General features: G+C 34.2%; 1 protein-coding gene across 3 annotated transcripts in view; it reads right to left on the bottom strand.

Moving 5' to 3' along the window:
- LOC149227276 (uncharacterized) overlaps nucleotides 1-12,822 on the bottom strand; it is a 105,029-nt gene that overhangs the window by 23,133 nt on the left and 69,074 nt on the right. The gene's annotated exons all lie outside the window — the stretch shown is intronic.

Raw genomic sequence — 12,822 nt, 5'->3', positions numbered from 1 at the left:
GATTGGTTGATGCAGATGTATTTGATGGTTGTATTGTAGTGGTGATTGATTTTGAGCTTTAACATTACTAATGGTTCCATTATGAAAATTTGATGAAACAAGGCCTTAAGATTGTGGTGTTGTGTTCCAAATGTATCCAGTTTGAAAATTTATGAAACATGGTCCCTGGAGGAAGAGAGAAGTTTGTAGCCTTCTGTAGGTCGGTGCCTATGTACAAGTAAACATATAGGCCAACACAAGAGCCAGGGGGTTTGAGCTCCCTTCCAGTAGTAGCTGGAAAACAAGTGAAGTTTGGAGGCTTCTGTAGGTTGGCGCCTACATACTATTAAATGGGTCGGATAGTACAAGAGCCAGGGGGTTGGAACTCCCTTCTAGTAGCAGCTGGAAAATGAGTGAAGGTTGGAGCCTTCTGTAGGCTGGCGCCTACGTACTAGTAAATGAATCAGCTAGTACAAGAGCTAGGGGGTTGTAGCTCCCTTCCAGTAGAATCTAGAGAATGAGAGAAGGTTGTAGCCTTCAGTAGGTGGGTGCTTGCATACTGGTATGATTCTGCACTAGTACAAGATTGTAAACTTTCTTATATTAAAAGAAGTTAGCAGCGGGTGGTTTTTGTCTTGCATTGGGTTTCCACCTTAAATCTTGGTGTTCATGTGTGTTTCTTATGTGTGATGGTTTATTCTATTATTACCGCACATGGTTACTGTTTATATGGTTAATGAAGTACTGATTCACTGATTAAAGATCAACATATGATGATTTAACTGACTCATAAGTTTGTTATATATAAGCTGGTTGCTTTAAAGACAGTTGCGTGTACACGCGAGTTACCTTCATTGAGTTATAGCGTATATAAATAAGAGTATGAAAATAAAAAGTTATTGATTTAACCAATAATAATACGCCCCCCCCCCCCCCCCCCCCCCCCCCCCTTAGTATTACTTCCAACAATTGATATCAGAGGAGTTCCTTTGGTAGAAGCTTGATCGCTTGAAGGAGATCCGTAGAAACAATGGGAAAGAAGTTGAAGAAGAAAGCACCTCAGAAGAAGAAGACTCTCAAAGGAACAGGGACAGTAGGAGAGACAATTGGACGTTGGGTGGAAGCATGTATTCAAATTCAGAATCACCTCAGATTGAAGATGAACAAGCAAAAGAAGTATCAAGTACAAATTTTTGGTCTTCTAGTGATACTTTTCTCCGTTCATGCAATGTTGAAGATATTGAAAGTGATAGTGAAATAAATATAGAGGTAGAAGTTAAAAGACTCACATATAAAATTAGAGATCAACAAGATCTATTTAACAAAAGGTAGTGTGCCTTCACAGAAGAAGCTACCAGATTAAAAGCTCAGTTGGAGGAAGGAAACAAGGTAAGGAAGCAATACAAGGAAAAGGGAGATCAATGTCAAAAGTTGCAGGATGAAGTGACATCATTAAGAAATGAAGTAAATGAAAAAAGCACAACAATAAAGAGACTTAAAGATAGATCCAGTTACTATGAAAGTCTTGAAGCTAAGATCCTCTCTCTAAAAGAAGATCTTGAAAAATCAAATAAGCAGAATGAAGAACTACCTCAAGCAGATGAAGAACAAGAAAATGAGATTCTCAAATTAAGGAAACAAGTGGAAGAAGGAAGAAAGGCTAAAGAAATCTTGAAGAAGCAATATCTTGAAAAGGAAGAACAATATCAGGTTGAGGTAAATATCTTAAAAGGTAAATTAGAAGAAAAGGATAAACTATTACGATTTCAAGATAGTACTAAGATTTTGGATAATATTCTTAGTAGTCAAAGGTCTCCTACCATCAAAACTGGTCTTGGTTTTCATGAATCTGTTGAAGGTGAATCTAGCTCTCAAGATGAGGCAAGGAACTCTAATGCAAAATCTGAAATGCTCAATAAGATCAGAAGTCAACCCCATCAACAACCAAGGAAAGAAAGCCTTCAAAGAAAATCTTTTACTCCTAACTATGGAAGTGATAGTTAGATATTTCCTCTAATGAATAATGTTGAATGTTTTATATGTCATAATTTTGGACATGTTGCAGTGAGATGTAGAAGTAGAATAGTTCAAGACCGTCACACAGAAATATCATTAGCTTCCAGGTACTTTAAGGGATATTGTTTTATTGCAATATGTTTGGTCACAAAGCCATTGACCGCTATAGAAGGAATACGAAACATGTAAGATGTTATGCATGTAACAAATTTGGACATATAACAAAGGAATGCAGGAGCAATTTTCGGGCACCATACCAAAAGGAGAAAACATCATCACACTCAAATATATGGAAGAAGAAGGAAGTATAGTCAGAAAGATGTGGCATAGCATAGAGTACAGACATAACAGACTCAGGGGGAGCTGAAAGTGTGAAACTTCAGTGTTCTAAACCTCATACACAATTTTCATGAAGATAAGTCATGTATATACACGAGTTTGAAGCTCCATAGTTTCGTATATGTTGGTTTGAGGAAAAAGAAGTGGGACAGACTTAAAAAAAGGGGTCTGATATGGTTCAGTCAATTATCAAATATCTGCTCTGTTCTGATTGATGATGATTACAAGCTGTTGATAATATTTAGAAGTGCTCTTGGCCCTCATACGTTTTTGATGAATTGATGTATATCTGATTGATGATGATGCCTTGATGATTCTTACTAACAAATGCAATGATTAGATCTAACATTGAATAGTTGGCACAGATTCAGGGGGAGCATATGCTTCTCATAATGCATTGTTGGCATTATTTTAGATCTTGGTACATGAAGATACTTATATTGCTTGATCCACATACTTGTTTTGATTCAAGTGACTCTTTTGATGATGGACATATACAGGCTGTTGATCTTGATGCTGCTAAAAGATGTTGATGGTGCAATTCATATATGGTGTATGATAGTTTCTGATAAATAGCATGGTCTTGTTTAGATTGTTGTTCCTTGTTATAAATGTCATGTATATCATTTGATGTAATGGTCATGAAAATACCTAATTTGTAACCCCACTATGCATGGGAAGGATGATGTAGTAATTGCTACTCAATCATGTATAAATAATTGGTGTATCCCCACTTGGTTGGGAGATTGATGTATGTATGAGTCATTGGTGATAGGAAGGTAATACTCACATAGTTGATTTATAGAGTCATGATTTTCTTTTGGAAAATATTTTTGCAAACTCTGCATGTGCTCAAGGTGAGCATGGATGATTTAGTACATCTCAACATGTACAAAGGGGGGGCTTAATCAGATAATTCAGCATGTACTTAGGGGGAGCATGGACAACATAATGTAAATCAAAGGGGGAGAATATCTTGGTCCACCCTTTGCCCTTGATGTCAAAGGGAGAGAGTGTCTTGGTGTTGTTGTTTCCATCAAGTCCAAAGGGGGAGATTGTTGGCATTATGATACAGGTGTTGTCCTTGATGGAAACTCACACAGATAGCAATTCACAGTGCAACAAGTTAACAACAAAGGATTACAGATCAGACTCCAGATATTGAAGAAAGAGAGGTATACGTTGGTTCATTTTGTCCAAGTAGCGTATACACGCGGGTTAACATAACAAAATGAGCATATACGTATGCACACACTGTCACAAAAGGAAAAGCGCGTATGGTATAGAAAACCAAGATTTTGGTCCAAGGTATTGGTCCGAGGTATTTGGTCTGACCTTTTGGTCCAAGGTATTGGTCTGAGGTATTTGGTCTGAGGTATTGGTTCGAGGTATTCGGTCCGAGGTATTGGTCCTAAGTGGTTTTGGTCCAAGGTATTGATCCTAAGTGGTTTTGTTCTGAGGTATTGAAAAAGGCCTAAAACTATATAAGGAGAAGAAAATCATTAGGCCAAAGTGTACAAGTATTGAATATCTTATGAAGAGTTAGATCAAATATGCAAGTTGACTAATACTGATTCACCCTCCCCTCCCCCCTAGTATTATTTCCAACAATGTCTCCACTGTAATATCCGAACTTGTTTCAGAAAAAGAGCTGAATTTCTGCCTATTTGTGTTAGCCCGAGTTCTATATTCTTATGATGCGAAGACCCTAGCCCTATATATATAGTTTTGGTCTAAAGTAAATAAGCTGACAAGAAAATATGAACAGTTGTGTCTCCAGTAGGTGAAGCAGACATGTGTTATTTATTTTATCTTGAGGCTGACTTGAAGAAGAATAATGTGTGCGTGTCTTGTAGGGCTACTAGACTATCCTATATACTGATATACATTTGTAACTTGCCCAAGAAGGGTTATTCATACATGACATCGACTCTCTTTGACTTTTATGACTAGATGAAAAATCCTAAAGGGTCACAATGGGAGCCATTTAAAAATAAAATTCCTTGCTCATGAAACCCATGAGGCAATCATTACAATAATAATTTTATTTTTCTTCTTTACGTCATTTACATAAAATCACAATTACACATGTCATTATGAAGATTGAACCTACTTACTTTCAAACACATCCTTATTTACCCATCCCAATGGATATGGGATTGGATGATCATAAGATTCCAATCCAAATTTTTTTATAATCTCTATTGCAATGAGATTCACCTACAATCCTGAGTCAAATAGAGCGTCAATCTTTGTATTCCTAACATGTATCTTTATATGCAATAGCCTTGTATTTTCATTGTCTTCTTGTTGTTGAAAACTACTCAAATTTACCTCCTTCTCCACTGATGTACAGGTGATCTTCTCATCCACATTAATTTACTTTAACCTAGTTTCTCAAATTAGTGACCATGAGATTCTTCTTATTATCTTTCTTTTTATTCCTTGGGTTAAACTTTGGATGCAACTTCAGCACTTCTCTTTAATATTGTCAGCGTAACATTGGTTGTATTGGTTGTTGGGATCTTTGGATTGGTGTGTTATGGTTGTCATCCTTTTGTATTTTCCTCCTTTCCACTTCTTCTTTCCCTCCTTATAAGTGCCTTGGTGCTCCTTCTGCGCCAATCTACTTGATTTCTCTTTCTTCTAGCCTATGTTTTCTAGGTACTATTCTCATACACAAATCTCATCCACCAATATGGAATTGAATTGCATCACTTTCTTCTACAAATGGATGCGTAGAGGCCCTAGATACTTGAGGAGTACATTTGGATTCTTTGAGGAGATATCCAACATTATTTCCATCTTTTTAAATTTTTTAGTGTACTCATGTACACTCTGCCCTTGCTCCTACCTTAAGTAGTGCTATTGGATCCATTATCGTCTACATACTCGATGGGGTAAAATTTTGACTTTATTAGGGTTTTAAATTCCTCCCACTTGGTCACTAGAGGATCTCCCTCCAAACTCAAGGTCTCAATGTGATTTTCCCAACATGTCAAGGCATGACGCTCTAATTTCATCCATGCAAATGAAATTATAATTTCCACAACTAGTGATTTAACTCCTAGGTGTCGATCTCACCTTGCTACTACTTGATATCTACCTTTGGTTCCATTTTGAACAAGGATTGTGAAAGTTTCACAACACTCAAACAAGGGTGATATCTTTCAGGTTCATTCTTTGACTCCTTTATTTCTTCCCAATCTCTTGATCTCCCCTCTGATTAGGCCTTTGCATTAGAAACCACATATTCTCTAAATAACTTGAGCTTGTTGGTCAAGGCTACCATGAGGAGATTCATGTTATGGTTTATATCTAAAACTTGTGCTTGTAACTAAGAAGTCCTCTCCTCTATAAGATTAAGAGGGATATTCACAAATTCATCAACTACGACTTGGGTTTCACGACTTTTGGCTTAAACAATCTAGATCCCTTAAAAATGTCTGTAATATGCCAAAAGAAAGCTGCTCTCATACCAATATTATTTGTAAACTTCCATTGATATTCCACTGTACAGTTCATCACAATAGATCTTATAAGTTACACTTCAAAATCCTAAATCTACACTATGAGGTTTGTTTCTATTTAGATTTATGGATCTATAAATTATTGTTTATTACATGTGCATGCAAATTATAATTATGCATAAAATTAGAGGATAAAAAAATAAAATATAAAAAATCATTATTGACACAATATATCCAGGGAAATGCTTTCGAGAGAAAATATAGCTAGAAGGTATGGTCGCTCTAATCTCTTTCATTGAGTAGAAAAAGGTTGCAAGTATAAAGAAGGTCTATGGCATGTGGGCTACTCCAGTGCACAAATCCTCTCTATGTACTCTCTCCCTATCCCTCTTGGTAACTCTGCGTGTCTATGGAACAAAATGCCTTGAAAAATAATAGAACTAGTTTTCCTCCTAATGCCTCGGTTATAACACAACCCAATAGCTTACTAGTGGTTAGGTTTGACTCCAATTGTTGAGAATGCAACAAGATGATGGAGCTTAGTGGAAAGAAGTCGCCTTCACTAAGTGGTCCCACAGGGTATTTTTGGCGCAAAGCCTATTTTTAGACTATGTCTATTTTTAGACATATGGATCATGGTCTATGAGTTGAAGGATGTTGTTTATGGATGATTGGTCATGTTGGCAAAAATAGATGGACTTCTATTTTTGGTTCACAGCAGAGTGATCAGAGTCTATTTTTAGACTGCCAAGCTAAAAATAGAAACAGTCAAATATTAGTAGCCCTTAGTAATATTTGGACTCTAAACATTATCTTATTCTCTTGGAGCACTTCAGTTCGAGCTACGGATGTGGCACATGTAGCTGACAGAAGGAATCATGTGGTTTCTTATGTGTTAGTTGAGCTATTGCATGGAGGACTTCAGTTAGAACTCATGCATGTGAGTTCTGTGGAGTTGGATGTGGAGTTGATGGAGTTGTGGTGAGTTTGACTTAGTTGAACTAGTTGTATTTAGTCTAACTAAAGAATACACTAGTGATGAGTTGTGTTAATTGATTTTTAATTAATTCACTAATTATTAACTCATAAAGCAACTAAAGAATACATCAGTTAACTCAGTGCATGGACAGTTCAACAGAGACAGGTGTTAGAGGTAAGTGAAAGGGTGAGTTGTGACTATCAGTTGTGCATGAAATTTGCACATGCATGGATTGAGTAATGCCAATGAGGATTGCGCAATGTATGCCAAGGCAATTGTATCTTGGGCTCACGTGATTTTCACTTTGGATTGTGCAATGGAGGCAGGCAAACAGTGGAGGAGATTTGAGGCATCAGATCTGAGCTAGTTTGTGTGTAACAGGTGGAGATAGTACTGAGTACTTGTGAGGAGTATTGTACTATGTATTGTTACATGTTCTCAACCAATATAATATATAGATAGTGTGGGTTTTTCAGCTGTATGATTTCCCCGGGTTACATACTGTGTTAATATGCGCATGCAATTGATGTTTCATTTTTTTTAATGCTGCTAAATTGATGATCAACGTAGAGGAGGTTATGTATTATGCATGTATTCCGCAATAGTGTATAATCGGGATAATCTATGTGAATAAGTGTTTCATTATTCAAAATTTCTACACCAACTCCTAACTAGATTTACAATATGGACTCTTCTAGAATATTTTTCATCATGATTACGTGGCTATCCTCTTTCCCATGAATAATGGGCATCCTATTGAAATATTGTGGCCAAAATAGGAAGGACAACTTCTGGGTGGCATAACTTTCACATACTGACTCTAATTGAGGTCATATGTGCACTGTTAGAAAGGTCTCTACATTTAGAATAGGTAGAAAATATGGTATGCTAAAGAAGAAAAATTTTACCCCCAAAAATTTCATTTGATGACTCAAAGTGCTCCTAGAAGGTTTCAGACCTCAATTTACCATATTGGGCCCCACTAGTAAAAATGGTCATACGAACTAATTCCTCCACCTTTCCAATTATAAAATCCTCAAAATGGATGAAAAGTAATATAATGATCCAATACAAATCAATAAACATGGATATAAGGTTTACCATATGCATTATGTTAGGCCTTGTTGTTGTGAGATACATTAGGTTGTGTATTAGTTGCTTGTACAAAGTGTAATTCACTACCAGACTATTTTCATCTTTCCTTAGCTTGGTTCATGGGACAATTGGTGTGTTTGTTGGATTGCATTCACTCCTCATGTACCTTGTCAAAAGATCGCTTGCATACTTTCTCTAACAAATGAAAATTCCTTTTCCATATTGTCCAACTTCTGTTCCAATATAATATTTCAAGTATTGGTCATCTCAAATACCTTTGCCATAGCATTTTAAAAATATTCAAGCTGCAAATTTCTTGTGTAAATCACATCATCAGCATAAATGCAAACAATCAAAATATTACCTTCTAGACATGTTATTATATAGAGTGTGTGTTCCTTAATGTTGTGTTTGAATCCTTTGTTGAGCAGAAAAGAAACAATTATGTTGTACCATGCTCTGGGGGCTTGTTTTAAACCACACAAAGCCCTTTTTAACTAGTAAACTTTCAACTCTTGACTCTTGACTTCATATCTTGGAGTTTCATCTACAATAACTTCTTCCTTCAAGATTCCATTTAAAAATGTTGATTTGATATCCATTTTGTAAATTGGCCAATGATTTTTTGTTGCTATTACTAATACTATTCTAATAGTATCCAACCTTACTACTGGGATTAAGGTTTATTCACAATCCACTATAGGATTCTAGGCAAAGCCTTTTGCTACCAATATAGCTTTATGATTTTCAATTTTCTTTTTTTTCATTAAACTTGGTCTTATAGACCAATTAAACTCCAATTCTTGTTTGTCCAGTTGATAGATATACAAGACACCATGTCTCATCCTTCTCTATTGTTATGATTTCTTCATTCATAGATTCAATCCATTCTATCTTTTTTATTGCTTCTTCAAAATGTGTTGGTTGATAGGATAACAAGGCAAAATGTGTTTGTTCATTATCTAGTTGTTCATAAATTTCTCTCAAACTTCTTGTTTTCTCTGAAATGGTGGGATTAGATTCACTACTTGAGGATGGACTATGGCCTCCTTGATTTTCCCCTCCTAAAGGAACTTGTAGTCATGGGAGTCCTTGTCTTGGTTGTTCCACTTCTGTTATTTCACTTGGTTCAAATGCATGTGGAGAAACTTGATTTCTATTTGTTTTATTATCTTCATCATTCCATGCTTGATCTTAAAATAAATTAACATCTCTTGAAATAATTGCTTTTTGGTTGACAAGATTGTACAATTTATAAGTCTTTGATTCTTCACTATAACCAACAAATATGCATTTTTTTTATTGTGTCATTCAATTTCCTTCTCATTTATCCTAGAATATGTGCATGGGCTACATAACCAAATATTCTCAAGTGTGATGCACTTGTCTTCATACCACTCCAAGATTCTAAGGGAACTCTACCTTTGATGCTTTTGGTTGGAAATCTATTCAAAATATAAACTGAACATGTTACAACTTCCATGCAATAATCATTTTGCAAATTATTTGCGTTCAATACGCTTCCTTCCATATTCATGATTGTTTGATTTTTCCTTTCAACTAATCCATTTTGTTTTGGAGTGTACCTTGTTGTAAATTTATTTTTGGTACATTGATCCCTGGATATGCCACAAATTCTTTAGAATCATATTCTCTTCCTCCATATGATCTTAATACTCCAACTTTCTTACCACTTTGCTTCTTTGAAATTGATTTGAATTACTTAAATTTTACAAATGTATCGGACTTTTTGTTATGAAGAAGGCCCGTGTTATTCTATTGAAATCATCAATAAATATTATAACATAAAAACTCCCTCCTTTTGATTGGGTTTAAATTGGACCACAAAGATCTATGTGAACTAGCTCAAGTAGACTCTAGGCTAGAGTGCTTGGAAAATTGCTTCTTTGATGTTTGGAAAGCATACAACTTTCACATGGATTATGATGGACATCTATTGCAAGTAAACCTAGGACCATAGACTTATTTTTCAAGATATCAAGACTATTAAAAGCTAAATGGCCATATTTAAGATGCCATAGCCAAGATTCATTAGAAATTTCTACAAAATGAGCATATAATAATTATTGCTTGATAGTTCTCATGGAAAGAGGAAATATTGTACTTTTGGTCATTTGGATCCTCGCTATGACTCTTTGATTGGATGGCTTGTCAAGAATTGTGTAGGTACGACCTTTAAACTTGACTTCAAAACCATTTTCATTCATTTGTACTACACTTAATAGATTTTTTTTCAAACTTTGTACACAATAGACAATATGAATGTCCTTTTCATTCTACTTGTTTACAACTGTAGCAATACCTTTTCTTAAGGAATTAACAAGATGATCATCGCCCAATTTAATGTAAGATTTAAGTGTTTCATCAAAACTTGAAAAAACATATATGTTACATGTCACTGTAGCCATTGTGAAATAACCAAATATCTTCATTGTTTTTTTCTTATGCTTCTAAACAAGTAAGAAACATGGAAGATGTTGTATCTTCATTAGTGCTTGAAACATCTACACTTCCTTTGTTCAAATATGAATATTTCTTCTTGCATTCACTTTCAAAATGGTCATACTTCTTGCAGTAATAACACTGTATATTTGACTTGTCCATCCTTCCTCTTCCTTTTTTTTTATGCCTCTTCTTTGATTTTGAGGTTGATCCTATGGCTACTCATGTTGACTTGTTGTGTTGTTTCAATTGCTAGAATATCCTCTTCATTTTCTACCTTTGCTTCTATTACCTTTATCTCTTCCTCTATTAATTGTGGCTTGAGTTTGAAAGGAATTTTCTAATGAGTCATTTCTACCTTTAATGCTTGGCTCATGATTTTACATTGGTCCTAACAATTCTTCAATTGAAATTTGGACCACATCTTTACTTTCTTCTATGGTTGTTACAAGCATGTCAAATAAAGGTGGGAGACTTCCAAAAATCTTTTCAACCACCTTTTGATCAATGAAATCCTCTCCATGAGTTTCAAACATTCAAGCTTCTTCTTGAGGATATGGAGCTTTGCATTCTTGACATGTTTGTGCTTTCTTATGCTTTTTCCAAATTTTTTCAAGTTTAATGAGCACTAGTTGCTATTGCAATCTTGGGGAATATGGAGTCTTCAACTCCATTGTGCAGATTCCATGGTGCTACTGAATCCTTTCTTTTGCTCTGTGTTGAAGCATTTCTTTGGGCATTTGTCATTGCTACTAATTCTACAACTTTAGGTTCTTCATATTTTGTGGTTGTTTCTCCCTAACAGTCCAAATTCTTCAAAAATCTCTTCATCTTAATCGCCCCTACTGCATAATTTATACCATTCAATATAAGACCTTGTGTGTTTTGATTGTTGGTGGAAGCCGTGACTGCATTTTGTAACAACTACCCCTTACTATGAATTGGGAGCTTCTCCCCTATTTTCAACTTACTAGAACCCCAATGGCGGTCTTAAAACCTCGAGGTGAGCAAATTTGGCTTACAATGGTGGCTCTAAATAGAGGAATCATATTGTTAAACATGACATTACAACATCTCTACCATATTGGGTTGGAGAGCCCCTCTAGGGCAATAATTTAATTATTAATTTAATTTTTTTAGTGTTTTACTCTTTATTTACAATATTATTTTAAAAATAATATATTAATATAAAATTTATAAAAATGATTAAATTAATATATAATTTTTGTTTGTTAGTTTATGTGAGTCTTGAGATGACTACATGACTAACCTATGGCTTGAGTGGGTGTAACCTAGGAACATCTAAGCTGTCAAAATCACCCATTGATCACATCTTATGTGAGTCACACCAACCCTTACCAATGATTGGATTTTTTCCCACAGAGTCTCAAACTGACCAACCCTTACAAATGATTGGATTTTTCCCCATAGAGTCTCAAACTAGTGGCCTTCACATCAGAGAGTGTCTTAATAGAACACCCTCTCACAGTCTGCTCTTCACCTAATGGGAAATTTTTACAATTTAATATATATAAAAAAAAAAAAAAAATTATAATTTCTTTCCAATAAAATTAATATATAATATATATATTTTTAAATATAAATAAATAAATAAATAAATATATATATATATATATATATATATATATATATATATATATATATTTCAACTAAATATAAATTATAAAATATTTCACTACTGATATTAAATAAAATAAAACATTTTAATATCAAATTTTATTTATATGAAAGGTAATCCAAAGTTTGTCAATTGAATTTGTTTGAAAGGTTTCTTATGTTTTGGTTTTTTTATCCGAATCTAGTATTATAGTTTTAGATGAAATTGTGATCTTAATATATTTCTAAATACGTAAATAGATTCAGTGATCTCAAAATAAATTTAGACATTTAGATTATGCACACCTTAAAAGTCAAAATTGTGATTTTAACCAATCTTAAATTTAAAAAAACAAAACAAAACAAAAACATTAAAAAATCAAATTAAAAACTTAATACTCTAAAGAATCAAAAACATTAAAAAATCAAATTAAAAACTCAATACTCTAAACAAATCACTATTGACATTTGGTTTTGTAAAAGGATGTTCATTAATCTTTCATCCCATATTGTTTTATCTTCAATTTTTAATAACATGTTTATGGAGACACATTAGCTTTGCATAAATGTAATATGCATTATGTTGGAATATTAAAAAGCTCATAATTTGATCGAAAATTAGCAAATATTTTTTTTTTATCTATGACTTAAAATAAATAAATAAATACACGGTAATATATACTGATTTTTTAAATGATTTTAATAGAGAGGGTAGACATCAAGACTAATGCTGAAGAAAATATATTGAAGGCAACGAATTTAGTGGAGAGGGGAGAGGGTAGACATCAAGCTTGTTGAAGCGGAAAATATATTTAGAGCGTAAATGTAATTAGCAACATTTACGCACTTGGCTGTATTAATTGA

Source organism: Pinus tabuliformis, chromosome J (assembly GCF_031772625.1).
Source record: "Pinus tabuliformis cultivar Carrire ecotype Pingquan chromosome J, CPIR1, whole genome shotgun sequence".
In the NCBI taxonomy this organism is placed as follows: Eukaryota; Viridiplantae; Streptophyta; class Pinopsida; order Pinales; family Pinaceae; genus Pinus; species Pinus tabuliformis.
Note: the sequence above shows the minus strand (reverse complement) of the source record. Positions and strands in the feature narration are given on the sequence as shown.